The sequence below is a fragment of the Phyllobates terribilis genome, unplaced genomic scaffold, assembly GCF_046119375.1.
Source record: "Phyllobates terribilis strain yellow unplaced genomic scaffold, ASM4611937v1 Scaffold_3__8_contigs__length_932513732, whole genome shotgun sequence".
In the NCBI taxonomy this organism is placed as follows: domain Eukaryota; kingdom Metazoa; phylum Chordata; class Amphibia; order Anura; family Dendrobatidae; genus Phyllobates; species Phyllobates terribilis.
In genome coordinates, this window is record NW_027362763.1 from 568,022,045 (window position 1) to 568,034,011 (window position 11,967).

An 11,967-nucleotide genomic window follows, 5' to 3' on the forward strand; every position below is an offset into this window, starting at 1 on the left:
AGTATAGATGGACTAATAGACCAAGTCCCACACACTGCTACAAGCCAAAATACTTTTTCAGAGCTAGATGCAGATAAAAATTATTTTTAATTTGCAACCTGATGGAGATCAGTATAGATGGACTAATAGACCAAGTCCCACACACTGCTATAAGCCCAAATATTTTTTCAGAGATAGATGCAGATAAAAATTATTTTTAATTTGCAACCTGATGGAGGTTAGTGTAGATGGACTAATAGACCAAGTCCCACACACTGCTAGAAGCCTAAATATTTTTTCAGAAGTAGATGCAGAAAAAAATTATATTCAATTTGCAACCTGATGGAGGTCAGTATAGATGGACTAATAGAACAAGTCCCACACACTGCTAGAAGCCCAAATTTTTTTTCTGAGGTAGATGCAGAAAAAAATGATATTCAGTTTGCAACCTGATGGAGGTCAGTATAGATGGACTAATAGAACAAGTCCCACACACAGCTAGAACCCCAAATATTTTTTCAGAGCTAGATGCAGAATAAAATTATATTGAATTTGCAACCTGGTGTAGGTTAGTATAGATGGACTAATAGAACAAGTCCCACACACTGCTAGAAGCCCAAATATTTTTTCAGAGCTAGATGCAGAAAAAAATGATATTCAATTTGCAACCTGATGGAGGTCAGTATAGATGGACTAATAGACCAAGTCCCACACACTGCTAGAAGCCCAAATACTTTTTCAGAGCTAGATGCAGATAAAAATTATTTTGAATTTGCAACCTGATGGAGGTCAGTGTAGATGGATTGATAGACCAAGTCCCACACACTGCTAGAAGCCCAAATATTTTTTCAGAAGTAGATACAGAAAGAAATTATATTCAATTTGCAACCTGATGGAGGTCAGTATAGATGGACAAATAGAACAAGTCCCACACACTGCTAGAAGCCCAAATATTTTTTCAGAGCTAGATGCAGGATAAAATTATATTGAATTTGCAACCTGGTGTAGGTTAGTATAGATGGACTAATAGAACAAGTCCCACACACTGCTAGAAGCCCAAATATTTTTTCAGAGCTAGATGCAGAAAAAAATGATATTCAATTTGCAACCTGATGGAGGTCAGTATAGATGGACTAATAGACCAAGTCCCACACACTGCTAGAAGCCCAAATACTTTTTCAGAGCTAGATGCAGATAAAAATTATTTTTAATTTGCAACCTGATGGAGATCAGTATAGATGGACTAATAGACCAAGTCCCACACACAGCTAGAAGCCCAAATATTTTTTCAGAGCTAGATGCAGATAAAAATTATTTTGAATTTGCAACCTGATGGAGGTCAGTGTAGATGGATTGATAGACCAAGTCCCACACACTGCTAGAAGCCCAAATATTTTTTCAGAAGTAGATACAGAAAAAAATTATATTCAATTTGCAACCTGATGGAGGTCAGTATAGATGGACAAATAGAACAAGTCCCACACACTGCTAGAAGCCCAAATTTTTTTTCTGAGGTAGATGCTGAAAAAAATGATATTCAGTTTGCAACCTGATGGAGGTCAGTATAGATGTACTAATAGAACAAGTCCCACACACAGCTAGAAGCCCAAATATTTTTTCAGAGCTAGATGCAGATAAAAATTATTTTTAATTTGCAGCCTGATGGAGATCAGTATGGATGGACTAATAGACCAAGTCCCACACACTGCTAGAAGCCCAAACATTTTTTCAGAAGTAGATGCAGAAAAAAATGATATTCAATTTGCAACCTGATGGAGATCAGTATAGATGGACTAATAGAACAAGTCCCACACACTGCTAGAAGCCCAAATATTTTTTCAGAGCTAGATGCAGAATAAAATTATATTGAATTTGCAACCTGGTGTAGGTTAGTATAGATGGACTAATAGAACAAGTCCCACACACTGCAAGAAGCCCAAATATTTTTTCAGAAGTAGATACAGAAAGAAATTATATTCAATTTGCAACCTGATGGAGGTCAGTATAGATGGACAAATAGAACAAGTCCCACACACTGCTAGAAGCCCAAATATTTTTTCAGAGCTAGATGCAGAATAAAATTATATTGAATTTGCAACCTGGTGTAGGTTAGTATAGATGGACTAATAGAACAAGTCCCACACACTGCTAGAAGCCCAAATATTTTTTCAGAGCTAGATGCAGAAAAAAATGATATTCAATTTGCAACCTGATGGAGGTCAGTGTAGATGGATTGATAGACCAAGTCCCACACACTGCTAGAAGCCCAAATATTTTTTCAGAAGTAGATGCAGAAAAAATTTTTTTTCAATTTGCAACCTGATGGAGGTCAGTATAGATGGACTAATAGAACAAGTCCCACACACTGCTAGAAGCCCAAATTTTTTTTCTGAGGTAGATGCTGAAAAAAATGATATTCAGTTTGCAACCTGATGGAGGTCAGTATAGATGGACTAATAGAACAAGTCCCACACACAGCTAGAAGCCCAAATATTTTTTCAGAGCTAGATGCAGATAAAAATTATTTTTAATTTGCAACCTGATGGAGATCAGTATAGATGGACTAATAGACCAAGTCCCACACACTGCTAGAAGCCCAAACATTTTTTCAGAAGTATATGCAGAAAAAAATGATATTCAATTTGCAACCTGATGGAGGTCAGTAAAGATGGACTAACAGAACAAGTCCCACACACTGCTAGAAGCCCAAATATTTTTTCAGAGCTAGATGCAGAATAAAATTATATTGAATTTGCAACCTGGTGGAGATCAGTATAGATGGACCAATAGACCAAGTCCCACACACTGATAGGAGCCCAAATATTTTTTCAGAGCTAGATGCAGATAAAAATTATTTTGAATTTGCAACCTGATGGAGGTCAGTGTAGATGGACTAATAGACCAAGTCCCACACACTGCTAGAAGCCCAAATATTTTTTCTGAGGTAGATGCAGAAAAAAATGATATTCAGTTTGCAACCTGATGGAGGTCAGTATAGATGGACTAATAGACCAAGTCCCACACACTGCTAGAAGCCCAAATATTTTTCCAGAGGTAGATACAGAATAAAATTATAATGAATTTGCAACCTGGTGTAGGTCAGTATAGATGGACTAATAGAACAAGTCCCACACACTGCTAGAAGCCCAAATATTTTTTCAGAGCTAGATGCAGATAAAAATTATTTTTAATTTGCAACCTGATGGAGATCAGTATAGATGGACTAATAGACCAAGTCCCACACATTGCTAGAAGCCCAAATATTTTTTCAGAGCTAGATGCAGATAAAAATTATTTTTAATTTGCAACCTGATGGAGGTCAGTGTAGATGGACTAATAGACCAAGTCCCACACACTGCTAGAAGCCCAAATATTTTTTCAGAAGTAGATGCAGAAAAAAATTATATTCAATTTGCAACCTGATGGAGGTCAGTATCGATGGACTAATAGAGAAAGTCCCACACACTGCTAGAAGGCCAAATATTTTTTCAGAGCTAGATGAAGATATAAATTATTTTTAATTTGCAACCTGATGGAGGTCAGTATAGATGGACTAATAGAGAAAGTCCCACACACTGCTAGAAGCCCAAATATTTTTTCAGAGCTAGATGCAGAAAAAAATTATATTCAGTTTGCAGCCTGATGGAGGTCAGTATAGATGGACTAATAGAGAGTCCCACACACTGCTAGAAGGCCAAATATTTTTTCAGAGCTAGATGTAGAAAAAAATTATTTTGAATTTGCAACTTGATGGAGGTCAGTATATATGGACTAATAGAACAAGTCCCACACACTGCTAGAAGCCCAAATATTTTTTCAGAGCTAGATGCAGAAAAAAATTATATTCAATTTGCAACCTGATGGAGGTCAGTATAGATGGACTAATAGAATGATGCTATGCCCAAAAGATTTTACTTCACTAGGTGCAGTAAAAAAATTGGTATTCTAAACACAGGTGGTATGTCTTGCAACACAGATAGGCTACTCCACTGACTAACACACTCTGCAATAGGCCAAAAAGGATTAGCTTTGCTAGATTAAGCCAAATGCTGTGAAAAAAACTTGCACAGCACTGGCACAGACCTGCCTGGCAAAAACTGATAGGAACTGATGTAACCTAGTCCTGAAAAGGACTGCAATTACAATTAGTCTTTACTCCCAACCTATCTATTTAAGAGCACAGACCTGCCTGATAAAAGTCGTAGGAAATGCTGTAACCTAGTCCTTAAAAGGACTGCAATCACAACTATTCCCTACTCCCAAGCTATCTGTAGATTTGTGCGAAAATTGGCTTGAAATTAACAAGGTATAGCGCACACAGCAACAGCGGTGCCGTCTAACACGCAGCTGCAGCAGTGAGAAAATGGTGGCGACAGGGAAAATGGCTGGGTCTTATAGGGCAAGGACATGTGACATACACTGCCAATGACACATGCCCTTGCTTGTGTGAAAAAAAGCACTTCGCTCCGTGTGTGCGCTGCTGATAGGCAGACAGATTGCACCTCCCCACTGTAAATGCGGGAAAGAGAAAAAAAAATGGAGTTCTTCATTATTCCTGCAGAGATCCATCCCCTGCCCCTCCCCCCACCCCGCTGTACACTCAAACTGCGTATTAACATTAATTTTCATCATTACTAAGAAAAAATCCAGTTATGATTTTGGTGCACGAACAGTTATCGAACATAACCTCGAACAGCCGAATTTTTCTCAAATCGTTCGTGTTCGCCGAACGGCTCGAACACCGCCCAAAACAGCTCGAATTTGAGATTGGCGAACAGTTCGAGTAGAACAACGCTCATCTCTAGTCTATATGAAAAATTAGTTATGATCATGTTGGAAGATAATGATACATATATAGAACTCACAACTGACCCGACTTCATCATTTCAGGCAAAGTTGGTCTTAGAGGAGGGGGTGAGCATAGGGGCCATCACAGAGAACTTAAAAAATTATATATGGTGGAATTTGCAGTGGTGGCTGCCTTTCATTCCTTACCGAAAGTACATAAAAATGTTTTCCGCCCTCCTCTAAGACCAATAGTAGCGGGAATAGGAAGCTTAGGAGAGAGACTGAGCCAGTGGGTGGACATGTACTTACAGCCCCTGGTTAGAGAGTTGCCCAGCTACATAAGGGACACCAAACACGTAATCTCCTCCTTTGATGGACAAAAATGGGAATCTAGTTTCATATGGATCACATGCGATGTGGTTTCCTTATATCCGTGTGACGCGCCCCCTGGGCCATATTCTTTAGGGGAATACCCGGAGCCGGATCAGATGGGGGTTGTAGTCTCCGAGTGGCTGTGACCCGGTCCGTGCCCAGGGTGTCAAGCTCAGTGTGTGGCAGTCCTTACTGATGTTACTAAAGTTCTTTATGTCGACTACGCCACCCGTTGAATTGCGGTCACTACGGCCGCCGCTGCAGCAGGGTCCGCTGAGGCTGATGGTGTTTGTGCAGCTTAGGTGGTATAACCCCCAACGGGAGGGGTATAGCCTCAGGGGGTCAGGTGCAGAGGATGGTGGTTGTGGAAGTGCAGGGATGATGGTAATGAGAGTCAGAGTCGGGTTGTGCAGTTCAGGGTTCTTTACTTACTGCAGATGTTCCGGTCACTCCGGCCTTGAGTGACCACCCGAGCCGTGCTGCGTCCACCAGGTCCTGGACTCGGCCAACCCCCAAGTAGTTCTGGAGCGTGGTTCTGAGCTCCCTTTCTGTCCTGTCCTCGTCTCTGGCCTTCCCCACCAGGGATCCACCTATGTCCGGCTCCCTCGGGCCTCTTGTTGGCGAACCCTTGTCTCTGGGTTCCCTGACCCTATGCGTGGTCTGCCTTCCGGGTGGATATGGTGGGTGGCCGTGGCAGATGCTGCCCACGGCCTCCGGTCTCTGGCTGAGGTATGCTGTAGCCCCCACCAGTTTGGGATCCGGTACCCTGTTGCCAACTCTTCACCCTGTGATTGTATTTGGGCTCTCAGAGTTCCTTCTTTCTCCCCCTCTGGGTCTTTCTTTCTCCTCTCTCACTCTTGCTCTGGGGCTGCTCTGCTCCTCTGCTCTCTTCCACTCCTCTGCAAAGGCTTACTGACTGTCTTCTCACAGACTGACCCTGATCTAAGATGGTGCCCACCTTATATACTCCCTCTATGTGTGAGCTCAGGTGACCAGCACCCAATGAGCTCCTAGCTTTACCCAGACTGCTCCCCGTATCTGCCCCTACACTACTGGGATGGTCCACCCCCCTCCCACTCCAGCCAAGGACAGACTCGGTCGTACCTGCACATTTCTAAGTGGGAGTACCGTTGGTCTGCCCTCCGGAAATGGGATGTGTGTAGTGCATGCAGCCTTCTGAGCTCAGTCCCACACTCCATCCTTACCCGGGAGTGGAATACCACACCTCTGGCTTGAGGTGTAATACCCCTGTAGCAGCCGAATCCTCAGGGTGCTACATTCCCCCCTGGTAAATCACAGCACGTCCTCGGGCTGTAAGATATAAACAACATCCAAAACATACAATTTTTTTTCCATATAAACATAATAAAACATATAAAACATCATATATATCAGCATCATAAAACTTTTCATATAAAACTTTCTCGTAGTCGTTTCTTGCTTCTAGCTCCTCCGGTCACTGTGCAACTTGTGACCGGGTAAAGTGCGACAGTCTCTTGAAGAAAAACAGTTTCCTATAAAACCGGTAGGGGGGCGCTTTAGGAAGCGCAACTATATACAAGGGGATATGGCCGCTCTCAGTCCTCGGCCAGATATTAGGAAAGGAATGACCGCTCTCAGTCCTCGGTCAGTGGGAATAGGGACACACGGGATTCAGTTCAATTTTTGGCTGGTCCCAACGGGGACTATATTTTAACTAGAACAGGTCTTATACCCTGACGGGTAACTTTATACAGTCTCTTCACTACCGTACTCAACGACGGCGTCCTCCTGCTCTTTCTTTGTGGACAGTTTCAGTTTCAGACCCGTCCGGGTCCTCTTGCTCCTCCTCACACCGCAGCTCCTCCTCCGTCAGGCGATGCACATGGAGGGCGTAGGGTCCTTTGGCACACTTGTGCCGGGTGAAGGTGACCTCGTCCCCTAAATACAGGTCACGACCTCTGTGTCCCTCCGGTAGGTGGGACTCAACGTCTCTTCTTGTCACGAAGACGTCGCCTGGGGTGCGGTGATCTCGGATGAAGCCCCACCCATGCTGCATATTAAACTTGATCACAGTCCCGGTGGAAGGGGGACCATGGGCTGCACGGGGACTCCTCCTGGCCCGGCTCTTCTGCTCCGCGCTCTTTATTTGGGCTTGTTGTTCCCGGACCCGCCTCTCTCTCCGCTCCCTCTCAAAGACCTCGAGCTGCTGCCGGCAGCACTCTGCACGCTCCGCTGCAGCTGCCCGAGTCTCCTGAGTGAACACCATGAGGTCTTCTCCGGTGGGGTCCCACTCAAACTGCGCTTCTGCTAGCGGGGGCGAGATCCTCTTTACGGGCTTTGGAACCGGAATCAGGGGTTCGTCTAGGGGTCTCTCTTTCCGGAGTCGGGGATGGTGAAACTTCGGTGGCCATATAAAGGGCTGCCCATCCGGGCACGTATGTTGGGCAAACAGATCTTCTCCCAGATGCGGCACTCTTGGTTTTATGGGCGCGGTGGTGGTGGCGCCCGGGTTGCCCAGGCCTTGCGGCCAGGCCTGGGGCACCTGGAAAGTGAAGGGCACCGTAAGGACGGCGGCGCCCTGGGCTACTTGGCCCTGCGACCAGGCCGGTGGCTCCGCGGAGGTAGGGGGCGCTGTTGGTATTGCGGCGCCCGGGGGTACTAGGCCTTGCGACCAGGCCGATGGTACTTCCTGCTTGGTCACGCTCGGGGTCGAGGCGTGTGACGTCACAGGGGTCGCGGCTCCCGTTTGAGGCCTAGTCTGCGGCGGTGACGTTGCAGCGACGGGCACGGCAGGGGATACTTCGGGCTCTGCGACGGGGAGCTGGGGCAGGTACGCGGTTTCCCGGTTTGGGGTAGAGACGTCCCCTTTACCTGCCTCCTTTCGTTCGGCTCCCTTCTCGGCGCCGTCTCCGGCCTTCAGTCCTCCTGCGCCATCCTCAGAGGCGGTCTGTCTCCTCGTCTCGGGTGGCTTGCTCCGCTGACGGGTTCTTGTCTGCTGGGCCATCTCACGGCTCCATTCTGCTAACGTCTCTCGCTGCACCCGGGCCATCCTCCGTGCGAGGCCCTCCAGCGCGGTCTGTGCACACTCCCGATCTCGGGGGAGCTGTGCCAAGACCTCCACTAAGCCTAGTGGGGTCGTTGCTTCTAGCAGGCTCCTGACCAACGGGTCGGTGCTGCTCTGCTCTCCTCCCGTTGTCTCCAGCAGGCCTTCTGGAGTGGCGACCGGCAACAGGCTCCTGACCACTGGGTCGGTGCTGCCTGGAGTGGCGGCCCGCATCAGGCTCCTGACCACTGGGTCGGTGCTGCCTGGCTCTCCCTCCATCTCCGGGTAGGCTCTTTCTGGACTCTGCTCCAGGCTTCTTGTCTCCGGGTGCGCTCTCTCCAGACTGCTCCAGGCGACACCCATCTTTGCTCTCTTGTTCTCAGTCCTCTCACTTCGAGGGCGGTCCCGGGGCCACTTGGTGATTGTCAGCTCCAGGGGCAGTTCTTTCACGCTGACAGACACCTCTAGCATCACAGTCTCTGTTGGTGGGGGCGGTTTCCACTTTTGGCGCCATTTTCGGTCCTGGCCCACGATGGGAGGCGGCCTCTTGCCATCCTCTGGTACGCCCATAATGGCGTCCGCTCTTCCAAGGCGGGAAACCTTTGGAAATGGCGGGAATCATCTCCCAGTGGCGGGAAACTCTGCAGATGGCGGGAAAAAGCTGTTAATGGCGGACAACCGGCGGGAATCGATCTGTGATGGAGTCCGATGGCGGGGACCCTCCGGGACCGGCGGGAGACTTCTTTTTGAGGTAAACTTGCTCTTTTCTTCAGGCACGCAGTACCCGGGTGTTGCGGGCACGTTATCCTGCCGACTACGCCAAAGTTGACGCGCCCCCTGGGCCATATTCTTTAGGGGAATACCCGGATCCGGATCAGATGGGGGTTGTAGTCTCCAAGTGGCTGTGACCCGGTCCGTGCCCAGGGTGTCAAGCTCAGTGTGTGGCAGTCCTTACTGATGTTACTAAAGTTCTTTATGTCGACTACGCCACCCGTTGAATTGCGGTCACTACGGCCGCCGCTGCAGCAGGGTCCGCTGAGGCTGATGGTGTTTGTGCAGCTTAGGTGGTATAACCCCCAACGGGAGGGGTATAGCCTCAGGGGGTCAGGTGCAGAGGATGGTGGTTGTGGAAGTGCAGGGATGATGGTAATGAGAGTCAGAGTCGGGTTGTGCAGTTCAGGGTTCTTTACTTACTGCAGATGTTCCGGTCACTCCGGCCTTGAGTGACCACCCGAGCCGTGCTGCGTCCACCAGGTCCTGGACTCGGCCAACCCCCAAGTAGTTCTGGAGCGTGGTTCTGAGCTCCCTTTCTGTCCTGTCCTCGTCTCTGGCCTTCCCCACCAGGGATCCACCTATGTCCGGCTCCCTCGGGCCTCTTGTTGGCGAACCCTTGTCTCTGGGTTCCCTGACCCTATGCGTGGTCTGCCTTCCGGGTGGATATGGTGGGTGGCCGTGGCAGATGCTGCCCACGGCCTCCGGTCTCTGGCTGAGGTATGCTGTAGCCCCCACCAGTTTGGGATCCGGTACCCTGTTGCCAACTCTTCACCCTGTGATTGTATTTGGGCTCTCAGAGTTCCTTCTTTCTCCCCCTCTGGGTCTTTCTTTCTCCTCTCTCACTCTTGCTCTGGGGCTGCTCTGCTCCTCTGCTCTCTTCCACTCCTCTGCAAAGGCTTACTGACTGTCTTCTCACAGACTGACCCTGATCTAAGATGGTGCCCACCTTATATACTCCCTCTATGTGTGAGCTCAGGTGACCAGCACCCAATGAGCTCCTAGCTTTACCCAGACTGCTCCCCCTATCTGCCCCTACACTACTGGGATGGTCCACCCCCCTCCCACTCCAGCCAAGGACAGACTCGGTCGTACCTGCACATTTCTAAGTGGGAGTACCGTTGGTCTGCCCTCCGGAAATGGGATGTGTGTAGTGCATGCAGCCTTCTGAGCTCAGTCCCACACTCCATCCTTACCCGGGAGTGGAATACCACACCTCTGGCTTGAGGTGTAATACCCCTGTAGCAGCCGAATCCTCAGGGTGCTACACGTGCATTCCCCACAATCAGACATTAAATGTTTTGTCCAGACATCTAGACAAGTACAGCGCATATACCGCAGCCATTAAACAATTTCTTACAATGGCTGTGGAGTATTTACTGAAACACAATTATTTCACGTTCAATAAATAAAAATTTCTCCAAAAACGGGGAGCTCCAATGGGGGCCAACTTTTCCCCTTTTGTAGCAAACTTGTATATTTCCCAATGGGAGGAGTTATTTTTGTTTGCAGACAGTCCATTCTTATCCCATATAAGGTGGTATGGTCGCTATATTGATGACTTGCACCTGATATGGGATGGGAACAGGGAGGAGGCCAATGTATTTGTCTCATATATTAATAGTAATGATATGAACTTGAAATTCATATCAAATATGAATACTTATGGTATCAATTTTTTGGACATCACTTTAGAAGGACACCTCATGTGGGGCATACAGATCTCTCCATATGCCAAAAATACTGACGTTAATTCCACCTTGTTGCAATTTCATGCCATCCCCCTCACGTAAAAACCTGGGAGTCTGAACTAAAACGTAAATTGGTGTGCATTCAAAATATACATGTATGTTCACATAAGGCCATTAGACAGAAAAAAACAAAAGACAAAAGCACAATACCCAAATGTTAGGGGGACGGTTGCAAACACTTTATTAAATAGGAAAGCAACCGACCCCGGGGTCCGCGATGCAGCCTGGTGGACTGCTGCCGAACTCTTCCCGGGGGAGAAGGGAAGACAACCAACTAAAGATAACCCCTCCGTGTTAACTTCACACCGGACAGGATATAGCGGTACGCTCTATCTCCGTTAACTGCACGGAGGGAGAGCGACCGGCGACGCACCTAACAACAGTCTTAGCCCTTCGTGTTAAAGCATACGGAAGGGTAAGACGGTTCGCACAATCTCCAAGAACCGCAGGGAGACGTGCAACCGTGGGAACAGCAGTAGCCCTGTCTTTGATACAGGCGCTACGCTATGGGGATTGGCGCTAAAGCGGTTCACACTATCTCCAAGAACCGCAGGGAGACGTGTGACCGGACTAGGAGCAGTAGCCCTGTCTACGGTACAGGCGCTACGCTATAGGAGACGACGCTAGTGTGCGGGAGTGATTTCCGCCAGGTACTCGTGCACTCAGCCGGCGTGCTACCGCACTGAGCCGATCCGCTCAATATGGCTCTTAGAGGAGCTCAGGAGAGATGCGTGCACAACCAAACAACTAGCTCAAATGATCTGAGTGCCACCATGTTTGTGGGCGGACCTTTTAAAAACGAAGTCCTGCCCCACTGTCGCACCATTAGTGACGTCGCCTGTGACCAATCAGGCGGTGCCAGGTCACCGGGTCAGCTGGTTCCTGAACCACCAATCACGGCGCACCCTGTCACGGGCATGCTCAGTGCGATGCATTTTAGACTTGGGCTGTGGTGGCCTCGTCTCTCTCCACAACCTGTGATTCATGTTGCTAGGCACAAATACACGAGATACCACTTGTACCTCTCGTGCATTGGCTATGTGTTGGGACCGACGGTGATGCTGAGCAGCATCAGCCCTGGCTGAACCAGAATAGGAGACCACAGAATACACTGATGATTCAGAACCCATTTCTGATCCAGCAAGCGCATGGCGCCTAACACAAAAGTAAATGGATAAATCACAAAGTGCATAAAAATAATGATAAATAATAAAGGGTTCTTAGTTAACATAAATTTTGATCAAAATAATGTAAAATCCACCCCGCCACGTCACGGCAATC